At 44.6% G+C, this 27,815-nt stretch overlaps 1 protein-coding gene and 1 long non-coding RNA gene across 2 annotated transcripts in view; both read right to left on the bottom strand.

The window, feature by feature from the left end:
* LOC146890884 (HLA class II histocompatibility antigen, DO beta chain-like) overlaps positions 1 to 27,815 on the bottom strand; it is a 295,550-nt gene that overhangs the window by 184,598 nt on the left and 83,137 nt on the right. The gene's annotated exons all lie outside the window — the stretch shown is intronic.
* On the bottom strand, positions 1,157 to 7,997 carry LOC148119200 (uncharacterized). Its single transcript, XR_015735414.1, has 3 exons — positions 7,871 to 7,997; positions 3,797 to 3,946; positions 1,157 to 1,759 (listed from the first exon to the last, which is right to left on the bottom strand). It is a non-coding gene; the product is annotated as an uncharacterized LOC148119200 (long non-coding RNA).

The raw sequence follows: 27,815 nt of genomic DNA, 5'->3' as shown, positions 1-27,815 counted from the left end.
TGACTCTGGCTTTTGTGAACAGGCTTCAGGGAATAATTATAGCTTTTCTGGTGTGGCCCATCCTCACCTGATATGGCCCATCCTCACCTGAAGATGGGTGTCAGCTTCCACTCACAGCCGTAGCTGGGGTTTCCCTCACTGGCTGGTAGCTTTTACTCTTCTCTCTTGAATGCTGAGAGCTGTGTGTGTTTCTGCCGTGGTGATTCTGTGCCACACTCAGTGTCTAGTGTAGGGAGTGTGCTTCCCAGCACATATCACCATAGCTTTGGTGGGTAGTTTGATTTCTTGCACTTTTATTATTCATGCATTTCTCACATTGAAAATGAATCTTTAAGCCTAGACCTTTGTTTACAGACACCACAGATAGGAACTGGTGTGATCTAATCAGGCTCAGGGCTGTTGTTGGGTACTAGGATTTCATGCTTCTAACAAGGAAGTCCCGGGAACTAACTGCTTGGGTTTGGGGTCTGAGAGCAACTGGTGCTCTGAGAAGCAGTTGCAAGTTGGGTTCATGCATGTACCAGTCATGTCCCTAGCAGGAAACAGATGGAAACTCAGCTTTGTTACCCTGAGAGAAGTCTGGCTAGGACCTATTTACTAGTTGTAACCTCTGAGCAGCCAGGTGGTGGTGGTGCATGCCTTTAATCCCAGCACTGGGGAGGCAGAGGGAGTCGGATCTCTGTGAGTTTGAGAACAATTTGGTTTACAAGAGCTAGCTCCAGGACAGGCTTCAAAGCTACAGAGAAACCCTGTCTCAAACAAACAAACAAAATCTGAGAACAGTCTATCACAGTGTGCACTGGACTAGGGAGAGAAATTAACGGCTGCCTCAGTTGCCATCTTGTGGCTTGAAAAAGAAATGTGCTCAGGCTCATGGATTGGAACAATTATCTACAGCAACGGTGTTGTTTGGAAAAGTCACAGAACGGTTATTGGGTGGACCCTTACAGGAGGAAGTATGCCGCTGGTGGTGGGCTTTGTGGGTGTACAACCTTGCCTCACTTCCTGTTCTTTTTCTGCTTCCTGTGCATGGATGAAAATGTAGCCAGATGCTATGGTACAACTGCAATCTGGGTTCAAGTTCTGAGTCAGGGAAGGGGCACTGGTGGGAAGAAATGTCCGATCACAGATGAGTTTCACACAACTGTCAGCCCCAAACAGCTTCAGCCATCTTTATTTATACACCAAAAACAAACATGGTTTTCCATACTCCAATGTTAACCTCCAGGAAAAACAAATATGTCAAATATGGTTTTTTCTAACTTTTACATCAAAATACTTTTAAAACAAAAACAATAGTTATTGTTTTGTTAGCTTTGCCAAATACTGAGCCAGGTACATCCTGTCTTTACAAAACTAAAAAATGATTGACAAAGGCACACATTTTCAAGAACAAAAATCCCATTCAAAACACATTTACAGAAATAGGGGTAATCTGTCTCCAATCCTGTCAGCACTGAATTAGAACAGCTCCCAGGGTCTGAAATGACAGCTGGTGTCCCCAGAGGAGAAACCTGAGAAGCATCAGCACCCAAAGAATTTTACGGGAAAATATTTGCGAAGCAATGGGGTTTCCAGGACATGGTCACGTCTGTCCCAGGCATGACTGACAAAGTGGCACTAAACCAGCCAGAGAATCATCAGTATTACAAGAGAGGAGAGAGCATGCAGGCTGCATGGTCCCAGCAGTGTTCTGTGCTGTCCTGAAGTCCGCTGGTCCTTGCCGGGTGAGATTTGTACCTGTGGGATTTGGCCTCAGCTGTAGACCCATTGGATAAACATCGTATATAACAGGTCAGAAACCAGTACACACAGCCCCTATCAGCCAGCCAGCTTCCTGCTCCTGCTGACCAGCATCCCTGCCTGTTGCCACACCATTCCCTCCTTCTGCAGTACCGTCCTGCCATGAAGGACTCTGTTCTGCTAGGACCATAGCCAAAATAAACTCTTTTCTCCCAGCACAGAATGTTTCTGTCACAGCAACAGAGAAGAAACGAGTGACATCTGAAGCTTGAGAGCTGAAGGAAGTGATGGCGGAGCCCTGCAGTCAGAGGATGGCAGAGGGAGCCTCCCGGGGACACCTGTGGTCTTGCTGAGCAGAACCAGAGTGCTCTAAGACCTGTCTAGAGGAGGGGTGTGGAAAAAATGGGGAAGGCAAGGGTCTCCCATGTTACCACATGAGCCAAGTCCCATCAATTTGGAAGATGTAAAAGCTGAGATGGGAAAACCAAGAGAGGGCAGCCCCTCCAGGGAGGGGGAAGCAAAGGAGCAGGTGTTGTGCATGGTCCCATCAGCTCTCTGCCTAAATTAGTCATGATTAATTCCTTTTGTGAAAACACAGTTTTTGTTAGGTTTAGATGGTGTCGGTTCCTTTAAATTTCCAATAAGGTAAGTACAGCTGGGCCTGCCAGTGCACAGCACTCAGTAGGCAGGAGTAGGTGGACCTCTGTGAGTTCAAGGCTAACCTGGTCTACATAAGTCAGTCAGGGCTTTATAATAAGACCCTATCTAAAAGGAAAAAGATAAGTATAACTTCGGGTTCCCCGACCTGCACTGTTATTGCTGTGTACATGTGAGGTCATGCCTGCAGGCTTATGCTTACTGCTAGAGTATCCGACTGTATTCATGGGGCAGACACCAGACATTGTAACAAATGAGGACACAGAGCTGTCCTCACAGCCGTCTGCACAGGCGTCACCCTAGGGACCTGAGAGGAAAGAGCCCACTCAGCAGCAACAGTGCAAATTTCCACTCCCTAAGACAGGATCCGTGCAGGACGTGGGGGAAGGTGGAGGGAAGTCAAGGCAGACTCATACAATCATCTCCTGTGAGTCGTGAATGAAAGACTGACTCACCAACAATGAAAGACATGGTGCAGATCGTTAACCCGTGTCCTCTGAAACCAGACTGCCTGGTGCCAACTGCGGTTTCGTCATTCACTCATGTGACTCCACACTTAGCCCTTCTGCCCCAGTTTCCTTACCCCTAATGCAAATGGTGATTGTCTCAGTACCTCACTCGGGGAGTCAGCACTTGTAAGTGCACAGCAAGGTACTTGGCAAGAGGTGCACTCCCCACAATAGAAATGGAAAAACAGAGTAGATGAGGATCAGCAACAGTGAGACACCGGATGCTGCTATGGCTGCAGGGCCTGGTAACACAGCTGCCCACGTGTCTGACCCAAAGGACACTTGTGGGTTTGGGAACAGGGTCCCAGTTCCAAGAACACAGGACAGAAAGAAGCCAAGTTTCATTTGGGTTTTGTTTTTGAGTGGAATGAAGGACTGGACCAGAAGTCATTTTTGCCTGCCCTCCATAGCCCTCTGAACCCCTTGGGGATGTGGGGACTTTAGTTGTTTCTCCTGTCCCCAGCTCTCTTCTCATACCGAGCAAACCATGAAATCCTGTGTGAGAATCAGCCGCTCACAAAGGTGTAGAGCCATGCCTTCTCATTGGTTAGACCGAGACCAGGTACAGCACACAATGTCTCTGAGCTGGTTTCATCCCGTTAGACTGTCTCCTAGATTCCTCACAGGAAAACACACTGAGGCAGTGACCCTGAATCATCACCTCTACCACAGCTAATGGAGACCACCCTGGGATTAGGGTCCATGATCTGGTTGTGACTTAGAGTGGGTTGTGTCTCCCCAGTCCTGTCACTGACCCCACAGTCTCCCCTTGAAACCATGTAATTTTGTAGACACGAGAGCAGACACTCCAGAAGGCATGTGTACGAGGGGACTTTCCACAGCGATTTCCCTTCCCCCAAACGCTAACATTCAAGCCTCACACTTACCACTGTAGCTGAAATAGAGACACTGATGACAAAGAGGCTTTACAGAGGGTGGTTTCTGACCCAGCCAATGAGAGAGCAGTGTGAAGCAGCATCACCGGTCTCCGGCAGACTAAGTCACCAAGCCTGCCAGCAAGAAGCCCAGAAGAGCAACTAGGGGAAAGCAGCATAAAAGAAGAGATTTGTGAGATTATTAGGAAATTACAGATTGTGGGATAGGGTAGTAAAGGGAAGATTGTCATAGTCTAAGATTTAAAGAAACAATCAAAATCTCCAGAATATTTTTTAAACATTTTAGCATTGATGTTTTATTACTTGTATTTGTGTCTATGTACATGTATCTGTGTTAAGTGAATGTTACGTGTGTGCAGATGCTCATGGAGGCCAGAGGAGGACTCTCCTCCTTCTCCAGCCGCTTCCTGTATCCGTCATGTCTTCATCACAGAGTCCTTGAGATCAGTTCACACAGTTGGCAGCTACCCGGTCATCTGTGAGCTGGTGCCCAGTTTCCACACTGAACACATTTCAGATGGTTTTCATGTTCATACAACAAAAATTCCAACCCTGGTTTCTGTCATTCAGATCTATCCTCTTCCTGATGTCATCAGACAGCACGGTCTTCCACCAGTGACCCATTTCACCCTCCTTGGCACGAACTGTAGATCCCTCTGTAGCCACTGGGGCACCCGAGTTCTCTTCAGCATCTCTGGTCCTCACCTCCGGTTCCTACCTGAAGTCAGAGCACTTAGTCATCCCTGCTCTCCCTGGGCTCAGGGAAGGGATGGAGAGCCTGGCACCCCGCAGCCTCAGTCTCTTGCATACTTCCAGTCTTGAAGCACCATCACCCCTTTTGGTTTGCTGGGTGCACCCCTAACTGGTGACCAAAGGTCCAATTGTGCCCCTGTGGTAGACATTTCACATTGGAGCCTGTGCAGCTATGATCCACTTTGGACTAACTTTTATGTGAGATACAGTATAGATTCCATTTTTCTACATAGGTGTTCAATTATTCCAATACCATACACTAAAGAAATTTCCTCACTAAATTCTCCAGGCATTTCTATCAAAGGATTATTATATACTTATATTTGGCATAAATGTAGCACACACACATACATTTACATTCATATAACATTGTCTTGATGTAACTGTATAAAAAGTATTAAATAACTGTATAAAACGTCTTAAATATCAGTTATCCTAAACCTCCATCTTTATTCTTTTTGAAAATTGTTCCTTCTGTTCCATCCCTTCCTTTCCCATGTAAACTGATCAACTTCCTCAGTAAAGTCACAGAGCTTTGTGTTGAAACTGTGCCCGGTCTACACATAAATCAAGAGTGAATTAGCCCTCAGCACATGGGCTCTCCTCCATGGATGTGGTTCATCTTTCCATTCTGTTAGTAGTCTATGAGTTTGCTCAGTCCTGTGTCAAAGTTTTCAGCACATGGATTGGGTCCGTTGTTTGTCCAGGTGTCCCTAGATATTTTATATCTTGGGTGGTACTTCATCAGTAAAAACTATACATTTTAATTTTAGTATTTTATTATAGTTACATGGATATAAAGTTGACCGCCAGTGATGAATTTGTGTCCTGGAGCATTTCTTTTGCATTATTTTTTAATGTGGACTCTGTAAGACATTTTATATAGGAGACAGACAAGCAGTGGCCCGCTGACCAAATCCAATCAACTGCCTCCTGCTTTGTAATATATGAGCTCTGTGGATGGCTACAACACTTTCTTTTGGATGTGTCTAGGCCGGTTATTGAATGTCTTCATAAAAACCTCGATCTTGTCTTAAATCACATAACCTAAACAATTATCATGTGATCAAACATAAAAAGTTTGGCAGTCCTCACAGGGTAGTCTCATTGTTTCAGTGAATAGAGACAGAATTATTTTGTCTTTTCTGAAAGACACACTTTGCCAACGAAAACACCCATGCCTGGAGCTGACTTTGTGGGAACGTTTGTAAGTACAAGTTCAATGTATCTGTGGAGACAAAACCGTTTTCTCTTGGTCTGCTGTCTTGGGTGGCCATAGCTTTAGCATTTAGTATTTTACAGGAGGTATGTCCATTTCATCTGAGTCATCTGACATAGAGATAAAGATTTTCATAGATGTCTCTGCACAATACGTGATTGTGCCCCTTCTCTCCCTCTTGATATTATGTGTTTTTCTTTTTTTCTGGTAGTTTTGATCCATCTAGGGGTTTGATTAGGTTCATTTCTCTGCCAGTTAAAGAATTAAAAATCCAAAACAAAACAAAACAAAAACTAAAGGGCAGCAGGACAACAGAGAAATCTCAAAAACCAAAGACAATCAGCAGTTAAAGGAAGGCATTCGTTGAGGACTAGGAAGCATCACACAGCAGACAGACACAGAGACCCTCTGCAAATGTTAGTGATTTCTTAAACCACTGGGGTTCTGCTCCACTGTCTCTGATTCTCAAACCACAACTTTATGCTCTGTTTTGTTATTCCTTTCTTCTTTTCCTTTGAGCTAAAACTAATATCTCATGTCTATTTTCTCAAGATAAAATCTTTAGCCCACTGACCTGAGCTCTCTCTTCATTTCTGCTCTGCGTGGCTCTGTCATTTGATGGAAACACTGTGGCCACTGCCGATGGAAACACCTTAAATACTGTAGCATGTTACATTTTGTTTCATTTATCAAAAAAATACTTTTGGTTTATTTGTTCTGGACAGGGTTTCTCTATGTAGTCCTGGCTGTCCTAGAACTCACTCTGCAGACAAGGCTGGGCTCAAAATCAGAAAATTCCTGCCCCTGCCTCCTGAGTTCTGGGGTTAAAAACCTGTGGGCAACTGTGTGGAGCTGGAAAGTGAACCCAGTTTCTTTGCAAGAACAAGTATCCTTAGCCATCTCTTCAGCCATCTCTCAAGTTTCAGTTTTAAGTTGTCACTTTGCTTGCTTGGAGCTCAGGATTCACGCTAGAGCAGACTCAAGCTCCTCTGTCTCACGCTTCTTTACTTCTGCAGCATCCAAAACCACCTCTCGGATGACTTCGTCCACTGGAACCCTGGTGGAGCAGTGGCTAAAAAGAGCCACCCCGCCACACCTCGTGGACAGGAAGGCTGGCTTTTCCCAGTCCAGACCTGGGAACCGGGAATGGGGACCACAACTCTTGCCCTGACTGTCTGAAGTGCACTGTGGCTACCGGCTGGTGTGTAATCCACTTCACGCTCAAAGCTAAGCTGTCTTGGGCCATTGTATTTTGTCACAGTTTGAAATAAAAACAAAGACCAAATAGGACTTGAGTCTGACTATGTGACAGTGAGGATTCTGAAATTAGGAAAATGCCTTGTTAGTGGTCTCTGTCCTCTCTGTCTGCCATCCCTTCCCACGGCTTCTGCTCAGGGTTTTCTCTCAACCTTGTCCCTTCTGTCTCCCTGTGAAATTATCAACTATACTAAACATCCACAATCAATCTCTGTCTCTCTCTCTCTCTCAGTGTGTGTGTGTGTGTGTGTGTCCAAGCTGTGAATGTGGCTCAGTGGTCGAGCGCTTGCCTAGCACGCACAAGTCCTGGAGTTTGATTCCTGTGCTGGCTAATTTTGTGTTAACTTGTCACAGGCTGGAGTCGTCTGAGATGAGGGAAGCTCAGCTGAGAAAACGCCTCCATGAGATCTGGCTGTAGAGCATTTTCCTAGCTAGTGATTGATGGGCCCAGTCTAGTGTGGGTGGGGCCATCCCTGGGCTGGTGGTCCTGGGTTCTTTAAGAAAGCAGGCTGAATGATTCATGATGAGCAACACAGTGAGCAGCTCCCCCTCACAGCCTTTGCATCAGCTCCTAACTCTAGGTTCCTGCCCTGCTTCAGTTCCTGTGCTGACCTCCTTTGACGATGAACAGTGATGTGGAAACATAAGCTAGATCAACCCTCTCCTCCCCAGACTGTTTGGTCCTGGCGTTTCAGCACAGCAGTAGGAACCCCGACTAGGACAATTCCAAACAGTGGAAAACAAAACACAAAAAACAAAGGAACATACTCTTTCTAAAGAAACATTGGTTCCACTGGTAACAGAGAAAAATAAACAACAGGAAAGTCTAAACTCACAGGGATCAGGATCAGAAGGAAGCTGATGAAACCCCCATCTGCAGACAGGATGAAGGACCACTCGGGGGAGCAGATCTGAGACTCCCTAGAGCAGAGCCACGCCCACCCATGGTTAGAAGGGTGAGACGTGGAGGATGAAAGAGAGGGGGCTGCTGCCCTCTGTGGGAGGTCTGCCCTTCCCCTGTCAGGTTAACGACAGTGAGACCCTGGAGTGTCCCCATCCTTGAAACCTAATCAAGGAGTGTTCTGTTCCATAGTCGTTTCTTGACTGTTTGATGCCATTTTGCAAAGCCCTTTAGTGTGTTTTTAATACATTTTGGTACATCACCCATTTGTAACTTAGTTTTCCTTTATGACTTTGTCATTTTCATTTCCCCTGACATCAGTTAACTTTCATTTTGTGTCTTCTTGTTTCCTAACCATTTAGTTTCTGGGTTTCTCATTCTTAATTTGGATTTTCTTCAAGTGGTGAATGCATGCAGGATTCACTCTGGCCTCGCTGTTGTAGCCATGGCTCCTCATTTTGTCGTTAATTTTGGAGACAATATGCACTGCTTAATAGCAACTTTGATCACATCTATAGTTTTGCATTCTATTTGTTTCTATTTTCCTTTATTAACCAGAACAGTTTAGTGCATTAGAACAAGAACGTTGAAGGCTTTCTGGGTTTCTTAGCTCAAGGTCGCCCTCTAGTGTTTCCAAAGAGCAGTACCATTTCATTAACAGTGTGGGGAAGTAGATGTCCTCTGATTTTATAACTCTTATTTCTGGAAATAATTATTTTTCCCACACACACTTCCTTTTTCTCTTTAAAGCCATGGTTCTCGGAGTTCCCACCTTTGAAGCCGTCACTTCACTCCCTAGTTTAATGCTTCCCCAAGATCTTCCCCGCCGGTTTCCCTGCCCAGTTTGCCCTCGGTCAGACCCCACAGCAACAGCAGAAGACAGCACAGCTGGGAAGACCTCAGACTTGTTTCCACAGCGACCCCGTTCAGAACGGAAGGTTTTATTTTTAAGATAGGTTCTCACTACGTAGCTCTGTCTGTTCTGGAAATCACTGAGTAGACCATGCTGGCCTCAGACTCACAGAGATCCATCCACCTGTCTTTGCTTCCTGGGTCCTGGGATTAAAGTTGTGTGCCGCCACAAAGGGCTGGAAGGTCACTGTTGCAAAGATGATTTTCTCTCGATCCATTACCCACATGTCCCTGCAGTTTCTTCTCCAGGTTCTATCGTGCATCCATGTGCTTTGCTGGGGTGAAGGATGTCGCCCTGTGAATATGTTAAGTCGAACATCATCGTATTCCTCCCACCTACGCTGTCCCTGACAGCCCACATTCCTTGTCAGACTCAGAACAGTAAACCCTGAGAGCAGTGGAATTGAGAACAAAGTTAGATGAACAACACGTCAAAGTGATCAGAATCTAGTACTCTATAAGTACTCTTTATGGACAAATTAATTTATATAAATGTGTATACTGGTGCAAAAGAGGTGTTTAGAATTAACAATGTTCCCTTTTATGATGAGGTTTTTAAAAAAGAAGCACATTAAACTTAAGGAAACTAAAGGAAGATAAAGATGAATTGTTAAAAATTAGAGCGAAGATATGAAGGAAAAATGAAAAGTAGAAAAATTAAAATTTTAAACTAGAGAAGGTTCTTTGAAGAGACAAATAACAATTTTAAACCCCTATGAAATAAGAAGTTAATACATACCACCAATGAGAAAGTGCAAGGCAGGCCTGCTGCTGCAGTCACACAGACACTAGGTGACTAAGACAGGAGCTATAAATAACTTTTTGCCAACAACTCAACAAGAAGATGGAAACAGAAATGGAGACCTGGACACCTATGGTCAAATGAGGACAAAACGGTGTCCAAAGCCAGGTGAGACCACGTGGGAAAATAGCACAGATCTTCATTGACAGGGTAGGTCTCCTTCATAGAGGAGATGCAATGGTGAAAAAAATCACACACATAACACAACACATACACCCACATGCATACTACACACACATGACTCAACACATATCATACACACCACACATGCACACACACCATACACGCCACATATACTCTTCACACATAACACACAAAATATACACACCACAGACACACATCCTCACATACCACACATCCACACATACTACACATACACACAAAATGTACATACACATACACACACACGGCACATATTATACAGACACCACAACACATCCACACATCAAAAACACCATACACAATATACATACACACCACACTTACTACACATGCAGACACCACACATCACACACACACACAAAACACACATACCACACACATCACACCACACATACACATGCACACAAAACACATACACACATAAAACACATACACTACAAACATGACACACCACACATACACATGCACACAAAACACATACACACATAAAACACATACACTACAAACATGACACACCACACATACACATGCACACAAAACACATACACACATAAAAGACATACACTACAAACATGACACACTACACACACACACACACACACACACACACTCACCAGTAATTTAGAATTACGCAGAAATTAGACCAGTTTCAGACCTGAAAGTAGAAGCCATGAAGTGGAGGTCTCACACATGAGACACAAACCCAGACAAGGAGAAAGAGTTTGGTGACTCGTGGAAAAGTGCAGACCCCACGAAAAGGAAGGTGGGGGCAGTGAGCCATTTGGGAGAGGGTTACTGAAACTGGGAACAGAGAGGTAAGAATATGGAGGGCAGCTCTTGCAGCCATAGCTCAGTAGATCTGCTTGATTCTGAAGCCACTTGGTAAATAAAGTTCCAAGAATAGACTGGCAGTGGTGCGCACACCTTTATCCCAGCACATGGGAGGCAGAGAGCAGCCACAAATGTTCTCCATTCCCTGGTCCCCCGGTCCTGTTTCTCTCCACCCGCCGGGTCCCGCTCACTAGGTTCTCCAGTGGCTTATGAAATAACCATTCTGGGACTTAATATTAATTACATACTGTTTAGCCTAGTAGCTCAGACTTTTTAGAAGCTAACTTGGACATCTTAAATTGACCCGTTTCTATTAATTTGTGTATTGCCACGAGTCTGTGTCTTACCAGTAAGGCTCCAGGGTCTTTCTCCTTCATCAACTACTTAGCGTCTGCCTGACTCTGCCTTCTTTCTCCCTGCATTTAGTTCAGTTTTCCTACCTACCTATATTCTGCCCTGCCGTAGGTCAAAGCGGCTTCTTTATTAACCAATGTTAATAAACTATATTCACAGAATACAGAGGGGAATCCCACATCATCCCCCCTTTTCCGTCTAAATAAAAAGGAAGGTTTGTACTTTAACGTAGTAGAATTACATATAACAAAACAGTTACCAAACAAGAATTACAGTTAAAATATTTCTTTGTGAGTCTAAAGTTTAATATCTAAGTTATCTTTTTTTATTTTTATTTTTTATTAAAAATTTCCACCTCCCCTCCTCCCACTTTCCTCCCCTCCCCTCCTCCCACTCTCCCTCCCCCTCCTTCTCCAGGCCAAAGAGCAGTCAGGGTTCCCTACCCTATGGGAAGTCCAAGGTCCTCCCCGCTCCCCCCAGGTCCAGGAAGGTGAGCATCCAAACAGACAAGGCTCCCACAAAGCCCATCCATGCAGTAGAATCAAAGCCCAGCACCATTGTCCTTGGCTTCTCAGTCAGCCTCCACCGTCAGCCACATTCAGAGAGTCCGGTTTGATCACGTGCTCCATCGGTCCCATTCCAACTGGCCTTGGAGATCTCCCATTAGATCTGTCCCACCATCTCAGTGGGTGAACACACCCCTCACGGTCCTGACTTCCTTGCTCATGTTCTCCCTCCTTCTGCTCCTCATTAGGACCTTAGGAGCTCAGTCCAGTGCTCCAATGAGGGTCTCTGTGTCTATCTCCATCCATCACCAGATGAAGGTTCTACGGTAATATGCAAGATATTCATCAGTGTGGCTATAGGACAAGGCCAGTTCAGGCACCCTTTCCTCTGCTGGTCAGGGAACAAGCTGGGGACATTTCCTTGGACACCTGGGAACCCATCTAGAGTCAAGTCTCTTGCCAACCCTAAAATGGCTCCCTTGATTAAGATATATACTTCCCTGCTCCACATCCACCCCTCCTTCATCCCAACCATCCCATTCCCTCAAGTTCTCCCCATCCTCCCCTTCTCCCTTCTCTCCCCCCATCTCCCCTTATCCCCACCTCACCCCTACCCCCGTGCTCCCAATCCCTGCCCGGCAATTTTGCCAACTTCCAATATCCAAGAGGATAACTATATATTTTTCTTTAGGTTCACCTTCTTATTTAGCTTCTCTAGGATCACAAATTATAGGCTCAATGTCCTTTATTTATGGCTAGAATCCATGTAGGAGTGAGTACATACCATATTCCTCTTTTGGGGTCTGGGTTACCTCACTCAGTAAAGCGTTTTCTATTTCCATCCATTTGCAAACAAAATTCAAGATGTTGTTGCTTTTTACCGCTGAGTAGAACTCTAACATGTATATGTGCCACACCTTTATCCATTCTTCTATTGAGGGTCACCTAGGTTGTTTCCAGGTTCTGGCTATTACAAATAGTGCTGCTACAAACATAGTTGAAGAAATGCTTTTGTAGTATGACTGGGCATCTCTTGGGTATATTCCTAAGGTAGGTTGACTCCCAGATTCCTGAGAAACCGCCACACTGATTTCCAAAGTGGTTGCACAAGTTTGCATTCCTACCAAAAATGGATGAGTGTTCCCCTTACTCCACATCCTCTCCAGCATAGGCTATCATTGGTGTTTCTGATTTTAGCCATTCTGACAGGTGTAAGATGGTATCTCAGAGTTGTTTTGATTTGCATTTCCCTGATGGCTAAGGTCTATTTTATCTTTTATCATAACCAAGAAAACTGTAACTATAACTGTCTGTCTCTTCGACTCCAGCAAAGAAGGATACAACATTACCTAAGCAAACAGAAAGTCTATTGTAAGCAGCTTCCAAAGTTCTGGAATTGACAGATGTATCTTCCTGCCTGGACAGTCATCCAAAGTTCTTTGTAACCTTGGGGCATCCATCCATCTTCATTCTACAGGTCCATAATATCTGGAAGACTTTTCAGTGAAGCAGGAAATTTGAAGATCTATTCTGCCTTCTACTGGCAAGGTTCATCATTGCTTTATTCTGTGTCCTGCAGAATGTCTGTTTGTTTTTGTTGTTGTTGTTGTTGTTGTGGGGTTTTTTGTTGTTTTTTTTGTGAAGCAGGGACCCTGAACAACAATCCTGTCTTTTCGCAAGTTCAGCAGTCATTTTTCTGTGAGTCCGGCATGTACCATCAGGCAGTCCAGGTAAGAGCAATTTCTTGCCCAGATGGCTAGCCTTGTCACATTGAAGACAAATTCCTTATTGAGCTTCTTCAATGCCCATCAACCTCTCTGAAGTAACTGGTGTGGCCACAAACAGATATGTCTCACTGTTGAGAAAAGTCTAAGTTTTTAAAACATTTAAATGCCATATTTCGTAGGCCTTTGGAGTGTTGAAGATTATCTATCTAACTGAAATATATCTATATATATTTAGAAAACCTAACTAACACGGCTACAAGTTTGATTACTATAAATGACTATCTATTAATCTGTAACTTTAGATTATACATTACATTTTTAAATGAGCTGTATAAACACAATACCTTAAATAAGAGTAGAAATATACATATAACAAAATTGACCTTAAATTTGTGTCAGTAAACCAAAGTCCATACCAATATAAAGTTCTCATTTCTATATCATATCCCCCCATTCTTTAGAAAGAGATTTACTGTGACCATTAACCAGTTATAATCAACTCCTTTTAAATGAAAACAAACATTTACAAACAATCATTTTGGGAATTTGAGCATTGTTTTCTCCAAACTGCTTCCTGCTCTTTGTTGAGTGAAGTATTTTTAGGGTTCACAGAGACCTTTCAGGGTGTTTTTTTCCACCAAACCACATTGACCTGGAAGGAATCCACAGATTCTCATCTCCTGCAGAAAGAAAAGCAGAACCTCCTTTCCAAAGTAACATATCCTTAGACTCAAATTTTGAAGTTTATTTGTTTTATGTTATTTTACTGGCTCTTTTAAAAACTTTGTTTTATTTTTTAAGAATATTTCTTTTTAAAACTATAATCTCTTTCCTCTCTCTCTCTCCCAAGCCTTTGTACATTTTTTAAACACACTCATGGAAAGTTTGGCTGGACTGATATTAAAATAAATACAGTAACTGGGCCTGTACTAGAAAATCTATGGCATCTCCCATCGCCCCTGCATCTCCATGCTCTGGGACTCACAGTCTCCAGGGCACCTCAGAGATCCAAAGTAAACCTGAAATTTACAACTTCTGATTCCAGAGTATTAGTGAAAAATGCTAATATAGTCGTGGGTTCTATAATAATTCAGTTAATAATGGAATGCAGCTCTTCTGTGAGCCCTGGACTGGCTGAGAGAGTCTGTTGGGATGTGTAGGCTGTAAAAAGACATGAGGGACAGAACAACAACACAGTCCAACATGAGAGAGAACAGCAGGGGGAGAATAAAGAGAGCGTGTGGGTGTTCTTCCTTCCCTGACCCTCAGACAGAAAAGTCCTAGCTTCCCCATGCTGTGGACTCTCTTTGAGTCCTGAGTACTGCCTTAGAGCCTGGACCTCTGAGGCAGTGATAATGTTTACCGTTAATTAAGGTCAGGGAGAAAGTTGAAAAACTTGCCCGAACTTCTGTTTTCATCGCCACCTAGTGGCTGCTCATAACACTAGAGCCAAAAGATCAAGATCAACCTGAGCCGCAAAATGAGCTCAAGGTCACTGTGGTGGACTTAGTGAGACTCTGCGTCAAAATTTAAGTCAAATAAAAAGCCCAAGGGGACTAGGGATGGAGCTCAGGGGGGAAGTGCAGCAGCCACAAGGTCCCTGGCTTCACTCTCCAGTGCTGAGAAAAAACAAGCAGGAAATCTTACTGCTGCAGTTTGGTTAATTTTGTCAACTAATTCCAGGAGTTAAATATTTAAATGTAAGTCTAACAGAGCATCCACAATTGTGCATGGTGAAAACTACACACTAAGTAAATAAGTCAAAGTGGGCTGGAGAGATGGCTCAGTAGTTAAGAGCATTGGCTGCTCTTCCAAAGGACCCAGCTTCAGTTCCAGCACCCACAGGTGGCTCACAACTGTAACTCCAGTTCCAGGGCACTGACGCCCTCTTCTGGCCTCTACAGACACTGCACATACATGCAAGCAAAACATTCACACACAAAATAAAATGAATAAATCTAATCAATGAATGAAATGATGAAGGAAGAAGCATTCTGTCTGTGAGCTAGAAGCGTTAGCACAGTACAGATGGGGACATTTTCAAACTTGTCACCATCTCTGCAACTGAGAGCAAGGAATTGGAATAGCTATAACTATCTTGAAAAAGAATAAAGAATTCGAAAATCCATCTGCCCAGTTTTAAGACATAGAGCTACAGAAATGAAGATGTGAGACAATGGCCAAGGAATAGGCCCAACCCAGCAGAGCAGAATAAAAAAAAATTAGATGCAGGCAAATGCAGTATGGCCAAATAAAATTTTAGCATTTTGTTTTTTATTGCATTGTGTGTGTGTGTGTGTGTGTGTGTGTAGGGATGTATGTGTGTATGTGCATATGTATAGGGGTGCATGTGTATGCATGTTATATGTGTGTTCACACAGTTATCTGTGTATATGAGGGGGGTGTGTATGCTTGTTATGTGTGTGTGCACACTCATCTGTGTGTAGGGTGCATGCAGCCACTGTGTCGTGTCAGAGGTCAGAGAACCTCCTGTGGGAGTCAGTTCTCTCCTTTCACTGCTTGGGTCCCTGGGATCAAGCTCAAGTTGCCAAACTTGGCAGTAAACACCTTTATCCACTGAGGAGCCATCTTGCAGCTTCTAAATAATTTTTTATAAAAATGTAAAGTTGAACCAGGTGGTGGTGGCATATGCCTTTAACTCCAATATTCAGGAGGCAGAGACAGGTGGATCTCTGAGCTTGAGGCCAACCTGGTTTACAGAGCAAATTTTAGGACAGCCAAGGCTACACAGAGAAACTCTGTTTTGAAAAACAAAATATATATATATATATATATATATATATATATATATATATATATAAACAAAATTGATGCATTATAGAGAAGGTAAAGTTTTCACCACACTGTGCTGAAGGAATTAAACATCTGTAGGCAAGAGAAGTGTGCCTGTGGCCCATGCTAGTAAACCTAGCATGTGAGAGGTACAAACAGGAGGTTCAGGAGTTCAAGATCAAGATAGCTACACAGCGATAGTGAGGACAGTCTGAGCTGCCTGAGATTCTCTCTCTCTCTCTCTCTCTCTCTCTCTCTCTCTCTCTCTCTCTCTCTCTCTCTCTCTCTCTCTCTCTCTCTCTCTCTCTGTGTGTGTATGTGTGTGTGGTGTGTGTGTGTGTGTGTGTTTGTGTGCGTGCGCATGCGCACGTGTGTGTGGACATGTGTGATGTGTGTGCATGAACCAGAAGTCAACTTCTTGTGGCATTCCTCAGGTGTCATTTGCCTTTGCTGTTGTTGCTATATTTGTTTTTGCACTGGGTTCCTCAGTGGCCTGGGACTCACTAAGCAGGCGAGGTTGGGAGCCCATGGACTCCAGAGTCTGCCTGTCTCCACATTCCTGGCCCTGGGACTACAAGTAGGCACCAGAGCTCCTGGGGATCATCTCAGGACCAATGCAGCTCTGGGAAGTCTGTACCTGGTACATCAAGTCAGGGTGCAGATTTGAGAGTCATTTTGACTGCATCATGCCCAAAAGCACAACGTTAGAACATGAGAACATGGAATGTCATCAATGCTCAATGACATTTATTAGAAATGTGAAATCTACAGGGAGAACAATTCTCAGCAGTGAGTCCTCCCCTGTCTATCATGTGGGTCCTGGGGATTGGACTCAGGTTGTCAGGACTGGTGGCATGTGGCTTTACCAACTGAGCCATATTGGACACATTTTAAATTTCTGATCACTACGCTCATGTTAAAAACATACTTGGAATGGTATCCATGGAGAGGAAAGAGGAGAAAGGAAGCAGGAGAAGAGAAAGACTCCTTGTAATGATGGTGGGGTGTGGACTCAGCTGTGCACACTCGAGAATGCTACAGCAGGCAGATCACAGGAGAGCTCCACGAATCGACTCTGAGCTACGACTCAAAATATCACAGCTATTGTGCTGGATCTGTGGTCTGCTCACTGCTGAGCTCAGCAGCCTCCTCCAGGGAGGCCCAGTCTCCATGAGAATGACTTGCATGGCCGACCAGGCTCCTCTGTCTTGGTCACTGAGTTCAGGTGACCTGCCATCCTCCAGTCCCCCAGGGTTTCTCCCGTTCTCCAGTCCCTCGTACAAATCAAAGAAGGAAAAATATGTAGATTTTTCTCATCCTTTAAAATCTATGCTGAAGCTGTGCAATGGTGGCGCACGCCTTTAGTCCCAGCACTCGGGAGGCAGAGGGAGGAGGGTCTGTGAGTTCGAGGCCAGCCTGGTCTTCAAAGCGAGTTCCAGTACAGTCAGAGCTGATATACAGGAACCCCTGTCTAAGAAACAAACAAACAAGCAAAAACAAAAACAAAACAAAAAAGCAACTCTATGTTTTTTTTTTGTTTGTCAAATAGACATGGTGAACTCAGAGAATGTTTTTGTTCTCAGAGAAAAGCTAGGCTAACAAACCCCAAGGTTTGTTCCTCTTCTGTATTGGTTGAGACCCTGACATTAAAGGGAAATCTTTTCTTAGCACATCACATCCTGTTTTCTGCTCATAACCCCGCATTTTCATGGTCTAACGATGCTCATGTTAGCACAGTCTGTCTCCCAGGCTAAAAAACAAACTGCACTCAGTAACCTAAGGCCAGATAATAATTAGCATATTCACCTTGTCTGCCTGCTCTTACACCTCAGAACTGTCATACAGTGCTGAACACTTACGTGGGGTTTAATAGAGGACAGAAGAGGTTTTCTCCAGTTCCCCAGATAAACAGAAAGTCATTACAGCATGGACTCCTATTTAGGAGACTCAGCAGTTCTCAGACTCCGGCTTTCACGGTTCTGGTGTCTGATATTGATGCATAAGGAACCCAATAAGGATAAAGGTCTCCTTCCTTCCTACCGCCCCTGGTGTCTGTGTCTCAGGTATGGGAATCGCTTTCCAGCAGGTGGTGAGGAGGGCGTGAGGGCTTCCTGGTCAGCGGGAGGACAGCTGCTCTTTCAGTCAGAGCCACTCTATTCTGAGACTTCGATCTATGGGGGAGATGAACCCCCACACCTATTCCAACAAACACACCCAGAAACAAGGAGGAGAATGAGGCTGGCTTCCACACAAGTGAAAGAAAATCACAAAGCATAGATAACTCTCCAGCTTCCTCTAGCTGGGACCATCTTCAGACTGCTAACCAATCAAATCTGAAGACTTTTGTATTATTTGTTGCTAGGCAGAACACTTTAATAAAGTTGCATTATGAGAGGCAAGATCTGGTTACCTGGAGGTCAGTGTCCACGGTTTAAGTCAGGATGGAGAAAGTCTATAGAGTCTGAGGTCCTAGAACAAAGCAGGCTGTCTATTGTGCATCCTGTGTCCTCATTACAGGGTCCCCAGACTATTCTGACCAAGAGGTCTCCCTTCCTATAGAGTGGCTGACATCTGAACTATTCTGACCAGGAGGTCTCCCTCCTATAGGGTGACTGACATCTGAGCTATTCTGACCAGGAGGTCTCCCCTCCTATAGGGTGGCTGACATCTGAGCTATTCTGACCAGGAGGTCTCCCTCCTATAGGGTGGCTGACATCTGAACTATTCTGACCAGGAGGTCTCCCTCCTATAGGGTGACTGACATCTGAGCTATTCTGACCAGGAGGTCTCCCCTCCTATAGGGTGGCTGACATTGACAGCAGAGGGTGCTGAACTGAGAAGATGTAGACGGTGTTGTGGACGTGGCTTAAAGGGAGTCAGTGGCGGGCTTATCACAAAACAGGAGACAGATTGTACTGTGTCTTGTATGCCAAGCAAGAAAGGGGGAGGGGACTGAGACAGGACAGACAGGGAGACAGAATTCTCAGAATAAAAAAAAAACATGCAAATATATTCATAAGAACAGAGTATAAGGAAGCATTGGGGAGCCAGGTCAGCAAGATGGCAGGGTGGGGTTCCATAGAACACATGGCTGGCAGGACTACCAGTCCACCAAGGGTACCATGCCAGCCTGCACTGCAGAGTGAGTCCTGATCTCAAAATAATAAATAATAATAATAATAATAATAATAGATTGTGATAATGATTGACAAAAAATTTAAATGGTTCTAATACTGTGCTGAAAACTCCATGGGGAGAGGAGTGTAAACTAATCCACCTCTGCCGCCTCAGTCACTTTCTGTGGCTGTGGTGAGCACCAGGGACACAGCCTCTTGAGGAGGAAAGTGTAGGTACCAAGGTCTTTTTCCCTTCTCCTTGGCGATTTGCAGGGCCGTTTGACCTCTGGCTCCCTGGAAATTCTGCACTAGCACTGGCTTGAGGGGATAGCTTAGGAAGAATTTGGCTCTCTCTTTGTTATGGTGATTCCACCTGTAATCAAGGTTCTAGCAGTGGGCCCATAGCCTGCCCCTCCCAGCTGATTCTGCCTGAGGCGCCGGGCACCTGTAATCTCCTTCTCCTGCTCCTGATGGGGGGAGGCCATGCCCTTTTGATCCCCCTTGCCCACTGGTATAAATACCCGACTTGAGTTTAATAAAGTGGCCATTTACTCTTTGGTAAGTGAGCAGGTCTCTTTTGTGTGTATCCGTTTTAAACCCTCAGGACAATCGTCCATTCTCATGGGCCCAAGTTCGGGAAGGCGCGCGCCTGGATCGGGTGTGGGTATCCACAGGAAGGCGGGGTCCTACAGATGGCGTCCCTGGGTGGGCCTTGAAGAAGAACTGAAGAACCGCGTCCTGCCGTCCGTGGATCCACCACGAGAAACCCAAGAGGTGAGGGTCCCCCCATGATCCGGAATCTGGCCAGTTTTGTAGTGTGCAATTGTGCACGTGTGATAAGGGGGTGAATAGCTTGATATGTGAAGTATGGGTGCCAAAAGGTCTGATCCGGAGCTAAAGGCCAGTGGGCAAATCAGCTGCTAAATTTCTTAAAGAGACTAGGCACCAGGATAAGATGACACTGCACTAGAGACCGCTTAGAATAATTTTAAACTCAGTCCCTGGCTCTCACATGCAGGGAACTTTAATTTTTGCCTAAGAGCACAGGCTGGGCGCAGTTAGCTCCCGGCGGGAATCCGTTCCCAAGGCAACAGGGCCAATGTAACTGATGACTAGCAAAGTAAATAGCCAAGGGCCCATATAGGTGCGGGCCTCGGGCTGAGAGAGGATTAAAGATATATTTGTAAGTTCTATTAAGAGTTTTTGAGTAACAAAAAAACAACTTCACAGAGCTTGTCTTTCAGGGAGATTAGAAAGCTCCCACGCATGTTTGAATGCGGGTCACAGGACTGCACTTGGCCACTCACTGTGGCTGAGGTTCTGCAAGGTGCACTTAGGAGCAGAGAAACAGGCTGCTGAATGGCGCAGGGAGGAGTGCAGGCAGCCGCCAGGCCCTGCCTATGAGCGGCAGGGCCATTTCAGGCAGGCTAGGGAGGGTAAAAACGCAGCGGTGTGCCGGTACACTCAGCCGCGGGTACAAACTCGTCCGGGAGGCACAGCCGCGCTGACCAGACGCAGAAAGGCAGTCGCAAAAGGCGACGCAAAAGGCAGTCGCGTATGCTGGCTCCCTAGCCCAAGGTGGCCGGTGAGCGGCGGGCCGCAGGAACCTGGGGCAGGGCACAATGCTGGTTATGGCGGCGCCCGAGCAGATAAAAAAAGAGAGTGCTAGGCGGCCGAAAAAAGCGGCGATGCCTGACTGAGGGAGACCATGGCAGCGACTGACTGCAACACAGACGTGGCGGGCACGCTAAGTGCCTGGCGGACTCTGGTGCCTCCCGGGCGGGGGCTACGGGAGGAAGGCGCAGGGCAACACAGGGTGCGGTGCCCAGCCTTTCCGCGGGGTCTGCGGCTTATTGGCGGGCTGTTCTGGCACCTGAGCTGGCTTGGAGGGCTTGCCTGGACAACAGAGGCAGCCCACAAAAAGTGACAATAGCCAGGCCTTGGTGGTACAAAGAATAGTTAAAATCCGCCCGCCAAAACTCAGGTGACAGTTTGCAGATGGAGCGGAGCGGGTCTGTGTCCCGCCCCCTCCGCTGTGCAGCGCAGCCTCAGCAGTTTTAAGTTAGAAACTGTAATAGATTCAAAGGTTTTACAGACCCAAAAGAGGTTAGCTAAATCTTGAGATGGTTTGTTGCCTAATTTTCTAAAAATCCAAACTGTGCCAGTTTGCATTTCCACCAGTGGTGGAGGAGTTTCTCTTAAATAAAGGTTATGAGCAATATTTGATCTTAATCATGTTTAAGGGATAAGATAGAATCAAGAGTTATTTTGATTCACACTTCTCCTATGATTAAAGATGTTACAATTGAGGATTTTTTAAATGTCTTTCAGTCATTTTTGAGTTTGTCTATTGAGAGTTTTCAGTTTAGGTTTATTGCATATATTTTTATTTGATTAATTGTTCTTTGGAGGACTAATTTATGGAGTCCTTATATTTTTTATATGGATTGATGACTGACAAAGATTTCCAAATCTATAGCCAGATATGTCGATCCTATTAATTATTTCTCTAAATGTTGGTGGGAGGCAATGTCGCCCATAAAGATAACAATTTTTATAATTCTATCCAGTTATGTAAGTGCTCACGTACTGGATCAGATAATTATTTCCTGCCCCTGGAAAAGTTCCAGGTGGAGCTGATTCTAAAAGATGTTTTGGGGCTGACCATTCAGCCCAGTTCAAGACCTGCTATGATGATGCAGGCCAATAAAAAATGACGTTTTGAGGTTGGCTAATTCAGCCCAATATTTAGGCCGGTTGCGATGGCACAGGCCAATAGAATTTGCTCCTTGGAGACAGAGACCTACAGATCTCTATGTGTCCAAGACCTGCTTGATTGTAGTTTAAATCCTAAACAGAGGATTTAAACTACAATGAGGGGAGCCAGTTTCAATGGCGCACACAGGCAGGATTTGCCTCAGCTAGCGTCTGACATGGTCCAGGTCGTGTACTAATGTACATGGTCCGGACCGGGTTTTGATTTGGGGAAGAGGAGCGGTTTGTGTATTTCCACAGGATGCAGAGCTCCCGATCTGGGTCCTTGAACATCTGGTGCGGACCGTGGATTCCTCTATTCAGAGACTTGAGGACAAGGCGAGATCAAGAGATCCTACGGACACAGCGGCGGAGGCGGCGGCAGAGTTGGCAGATTCCTGAGAGATGATCCAGCGCCTGATTTTATCCCTTTCCCAGCTTTCTATCTTTGCTCTACCTTGATCGGCCCATTTCAGTCAAGGCTGCTTGACCCCCTGAGGGGAAAACAGCTACCTCCCCTGCCCTGTTTGCAGTGTTGGGTGCTCAAGGCTAAAACCTTGCCAGATAGACAGAATTACCATAACTATCAAGTAATTTAAATTCACAATTGGACGCTGTAGTTAATCTTTACAACTGGGTGTGGATTTTGACCTCTGCTGGTCGCAGGTTAAGATTTTGCTGCTTTTTCTCGGACCCCGGAATACAAAATTGCTAATTGGCTCTAATTTAGTTTGACTAGTCATACCAGGGGTCCCATTTGCCGGTGCTGTGGCCCTACTCAAGGGCTCTATTCTGAGCCAACGTTTCAGATATTGTGCAAGCACTGTCTCTTCCAGGAATGCTTATGTGTACGTACGCTGGAGCGTCTTCACCTGGCCAATGGCTTCAGGTCCGCCATGGCCTGGCCCTAGTAGGCATTCGCCTCGGAGTATCTTTCAGCATAAATGTGGCTGGATTCAATGTATGACTAGTGAAGCAATGACGGGTTTATTGCACGGGGGGGGGCGGTCTCGCCTAAGACAAGGGGTGCGTTTGGACCTGAACACATTCCCATAGACGGTTTTAGAGAACTGACCCAACAACCGACATGCCTAAGACAGCTGCTACTCATCATATTTTATATATATTTAAAGGGAGACTTGTAGGTACCAAGGTCTTTTTCCCTTCTCCTTGGCGATTCGCAGGGCTGTGTGACCTCCGGCTCCCTGGAGATTCTGCACTAGCACTGGCTTGAGGGGATAGCTTAGGAAGAATTTGGCTCTCTCTTTGTTATGGTGATTCCACCTGTAATCAAGGTTCTAGCAGTGGGCCCATAGCCTGCCCCTCCCAGCTGATTCTGCCTGAGGCGCCGGGGCCTTTAATCTCCTCCTCCTGCTCCTGATGGGAGGAGGCCTTGCCCTTTTGTTCCCCCTTGCCCACTGGTATAAATACCCGACTTGAGTTTAATAAAGTGGCCATTTACTCTTTGGTAAGTGAGCAGGTCACTTTTGTGTGTGTCTGTTTTAAACCCTCAGGACAATCGTCCATTCTTGTGGGCCCGAGTTCGGGAAAGCGCACACCTGGATTGGGTGTGGGTATCCACAGGAAAGCGGGGTCCTACAGGAAAGGCCTTATTTCACCCACAGCTTATGATCTATCACTGAGGGAAATTGGGGCAGGAACTCAGGGAGGAGCCTGGAGGCAAAGCTGAGGCAGAGGCCTTGGAGGAACACTGCTCACTCGCTTGCTCCTCATAGTTTGTTCAGCCTGCTTTCTTACAGAACCCAGGACCACCAGCCCAGGGATGGCACCATCACAGTGGGCTGGCCTTTCCACATCAATTATCAAGTTAAAAAAAATCCTACAGACTTCCCTAGGTCAATCTGATGGGGGCATTTTCTCAATTGGATTTCCCTCATCCTAAAGGATGCTAGCTGTGTGAAGCTGACAGACTTGCTTGAACTTGCACACTCACGCATACACACAAAATAAAACTGCCCAGTACACCCAACAAAGTAATTTAATAATGTGTATATTATGCAAGGAATTTTATCCTGTTGATATGTTTGTATACATGCATTTTAGCACCTAAACAAGGCATTGTGGACAATGGCAAATTTTGTAATAATATCACCCAGTCACCCACTTGCTCTGTATGGTCCAGAGGATGATCTACAATAGCTGTGCTTCTCATTGACAACTGATTGAGTTTACTAAATATATAGCAAGCAAAATAAATAGAATAAATAGCCAGTAGCAGAGAGAAATGGTAGATAATAGCAAAACACCATCCGTTGGGTGCTCAAACACCCAGCAGAGAGGACTAGCATTGCCAACTGAGAGCAAGTGAAGGGAACACACCAAAAGGTTCCCAATGGAAATCAGCTGGGGAAGTGCATTGTAGCAGCCAGCTGCATTCCTCTTTGTGGGGAGAGTGTCCCTCAGGAGAGCAAGCATCAAAGATCAACAGACAGAGATGACATCATCAATGGGAAACTTACAGTGGCCCAGCAGAAACCAAAGAATCTGAGGCAGTCAGTAGGAAGTTGGATCTCGAAAGCCCAGGGTGGAGACTCCTTCCTCTCCCTGTCAGCTCCTGACTTCCCAGCCCCACCGCAGGCACAGCTGTACTATGTGACACACAGGCAATCTTTGTATTATGTGATAAACAACAGAAACCTTGGCTAGAAATGGTTCACCTTCCAGCTATTCTCAAGGAATGAGTCTCTAGTGCCCTTGGCTATTTACTATTTTCTTTTCTCCCTGTGGCAACCTGGCCTAGGGCAGGTATTTTGGAAGAGAAGGAGGAGGGGCCTCCTCACTCCCAGAGTCCACTTTCAAGCAACCTGTGAGAGTTCACCAACATCACTGTATCAAGTTTGTATAAACAAATTAAGATTCATACCAATGCAAAGTACTCTTCTCTGTTTCATGTTCCCTTTATTTTTTTTAAGAAATTGACAGTGATCATGAACCATTTTTAACCAACCTTTTTAAAATGAAAATAAATATTTACAAACATCATTTGGGGAATTTGGGAAGAGTTTCCTCCAAACTTCTTCCTGCTGTTTGTTGGGCAAAGTATTTTTAGGACTCATGAAGACCTTTTGGCAGATCTTGTTCCATCAAACCACATTAACCTGGAAGGAATTCACAGGTTCCAAAAGTCAAGATACTTTGAAAATATATTTGTTGGTTTAACTTAGCAGCCCATACAATGAAACATCTCTCTGTAGTTAGCTCATTCACAGTCAAAAAATGCAAAGAAAACACAATAATATATATATAATCCAGACTCATTGTGTATTTTCCATCTTTACATGGCTTATTTTTTTTGCTCTACTATTTTTAAATATTTATTTTATTATCTTTCCTCCTTTAATCTACGACTACCTTACTCTTTTTCTCTTTCTTTTGTGCCCACATACATTTATCCAACACTGTGGCCCATTCAGAGGTCTATTTTGTCTGCATCTGTCTTATTGTATATCTGTCATCATTGTCTGACCAGGAACACTTCTTAAAATGCTAAGTGGCGTGGCTAGGACTAACACTGTAGTTTTGCCTTTTGGCTTTGCCTAGTCCAACATGGCAGCTGAGTGAGCCATGCTCACCGCCCCAGTTCCAGGGACACAGCAGGTCTATGTTATTGTTAAGCAACTTGTAGCACTCTGATCACAAAGCCCATTACTGCTCTGTAACAGGACCTCTCAAAAGAGCCAGAGTCATTCATGCCACCAGCATGAACCAGAAAGTCATCTTTTAAAGAAGCTGCATTGGTGTGGGAGAATTGTCTGTATTCTGTCCATCATGTTTTAAATAAACATTGATTGGCCAGGCAGGAAGTATAGGTGGGTCAACCAGACAGAAAGTAAAGGCAGGGCAATGAGAACAAGTGTATTCTGGAAAGAAGGAAACTCTTTTCCATAGTCCTGTCCAGACTACCGAAGAAGCAGGATGTGACCTACCCGGCTAACATAGATAAGAACAATGGGTTAATATAAGCTACAAGAGCTAATAAGAAGCCTGAGCTAATGAGCCAATCAGTGTATATCTAATGTAGACTTCTGTGTGATTCTTTGGGGCTAAACAACTGTGGGAACTGGGCAGGAAAGAAACCCCAACAAGCAGGACCTCATGTTACACTGCATCTCTCCTCACCACCAGGGAGCAGAGCCCAGCTGAAAAATTGTGACTACCAAGAACCTTCAATTGACTCCCATTTTTGTGGGTCTAAAAGCCCTTTTATTAGTTTTTCTAGGCTTTATGTGGATGGACGTTGCCCCACATTGTTCACCATATATTGCTATATATATTTTTCCATACTGCTGGCCCCCCTGAAACAGGTTTTCTCTTCTCACCTGTTCCTAAAGTCACTTGTGAAATAACCACTCTGAGGCTTAATATTAATTACAAACTCTTTGGCCTATTAGCTCAGGCTTTTTATTAACTAATTCTTACATCTTAAATTAACTCATTTTTATTATTTTATATTTTACCATGAGGCTCATGGTTTGTTATCTCATATCCTGCTCTTGGGTGGCTATATGAAATCTCCTAGACTCTGCCTTCTCTCTATATATATAGATATAGACATAGATATAGATATAGATATAGATATAGATATAGATATAGATATAGATATAGATATAGATATAGATAGATATATATTTGGATTTCCCACACCTGGCTTTACTCTGCTAAGCCATTGGCCAAAACAGCTTTATTCATCAACCAATGAATAAATATATACATATACAGAAGGACATCCCACATTACTATATACTCATTTATAGGTTGTGGAACAGACTAAACACCCCCTTGATAGGTTGTGAAAGAGCCTGCATGCCCATTGGTAGGTTGTAGAACAGCCTACATGCACATAGGTAATTTGGAACTGCTTAGAATCCCAGAGTTAGATTGTGTAACAGTGTTCATGCCCATAGGTAGGTTGTAGAACAGCCTACATGCTCATTAGTATGTGGTAGAACAGCCTACATGCCTATTGATAGGTTGTGGCACAGCCTACAGATTCACTGATAGGTTGTAGAATAGACTACACACCCCCAGGCAGACTGTGAAACAGTCTACATGCCCATTGACTGGTTGTGGTTGGTGAACAGTCCTGAAGATCATATGTAAGTTGAGAACAGCCTCCACATTCATTAGTTGCTTGGAAACAGCCTACACTCTCATAGGTGGTGGAACAGTCTACATGCCCATTGACAGAATGTGGTAAAGCCTGCATGCCTAATGGTAGGGTGCAGAAAAGCCTACATACCCATAAGTAGAACATTATTCATGTCCACAGGTAGGTTGTTGAACAGCCTAGATGCTGATAAGTAGTTGTAGAATAGGCTACACAACCATAGATAGTTTTTGGAACATCCTACATTCCCATAGGTAACTGTGGAATAATCTTCACACCCATTTATAGTTTGCTTTACAGCTGACACACCCATTGGTAGATTGTTGAACAGATCATAGGTTATTGTGGAACAGCCTACATGCCCATTGATAGGTTGTGGCAGAGTCTACAAGTCCATACGTAGTTGTGGAACAACCTATAAGCCAATTAACTAATGAAGAAAAAGGATGGAGTGTACACACACAATGGAACTTTACTCATCCATAAAGAATAATAAAATCACAGCAGGTGCATGAAAATGCATAGACCTGGAGATATCACAGAGAGAAATGAGGAAGATTCTCAAAGAAAAACATTCCATCTTTTCTCTGTGAGATTTAAAACAGACATGAAAACAGAGGGGGCTGTCAGCGATGTTGGTGGGAAAAAGTAAGAGGGGTGAAGGGTCTGAATATGATTACATATGTTATAAACATGAATGTAAATGTCATAAGGAGGACCAGAAAGATGGCTCTATGGGTAAAGACACTTGCTGCCAAGTCTGATGACCTGAGTTTAATCCCTGGGACCCACATA

Source organism: Myodes glareolus, chromosome 18 (genome assembly GCF_982192425.1).
Source record: "Myodes glareolus chromosome 18, mMyoGla1.1, whole genome shotgun sequence".
NCBI classification, from domain to species: domain Eukaryota; kingdom Metazoa; phylum Chordata; class Mammalia; order Rodentia; family Cricetidae; genus Myodes; species Myodes glareolus.
The sequence above is the reverse complement of the archived record's forward strand: the minus strand, read 5'-3'. Positions and strand labels throughout refer to the sequence as shown.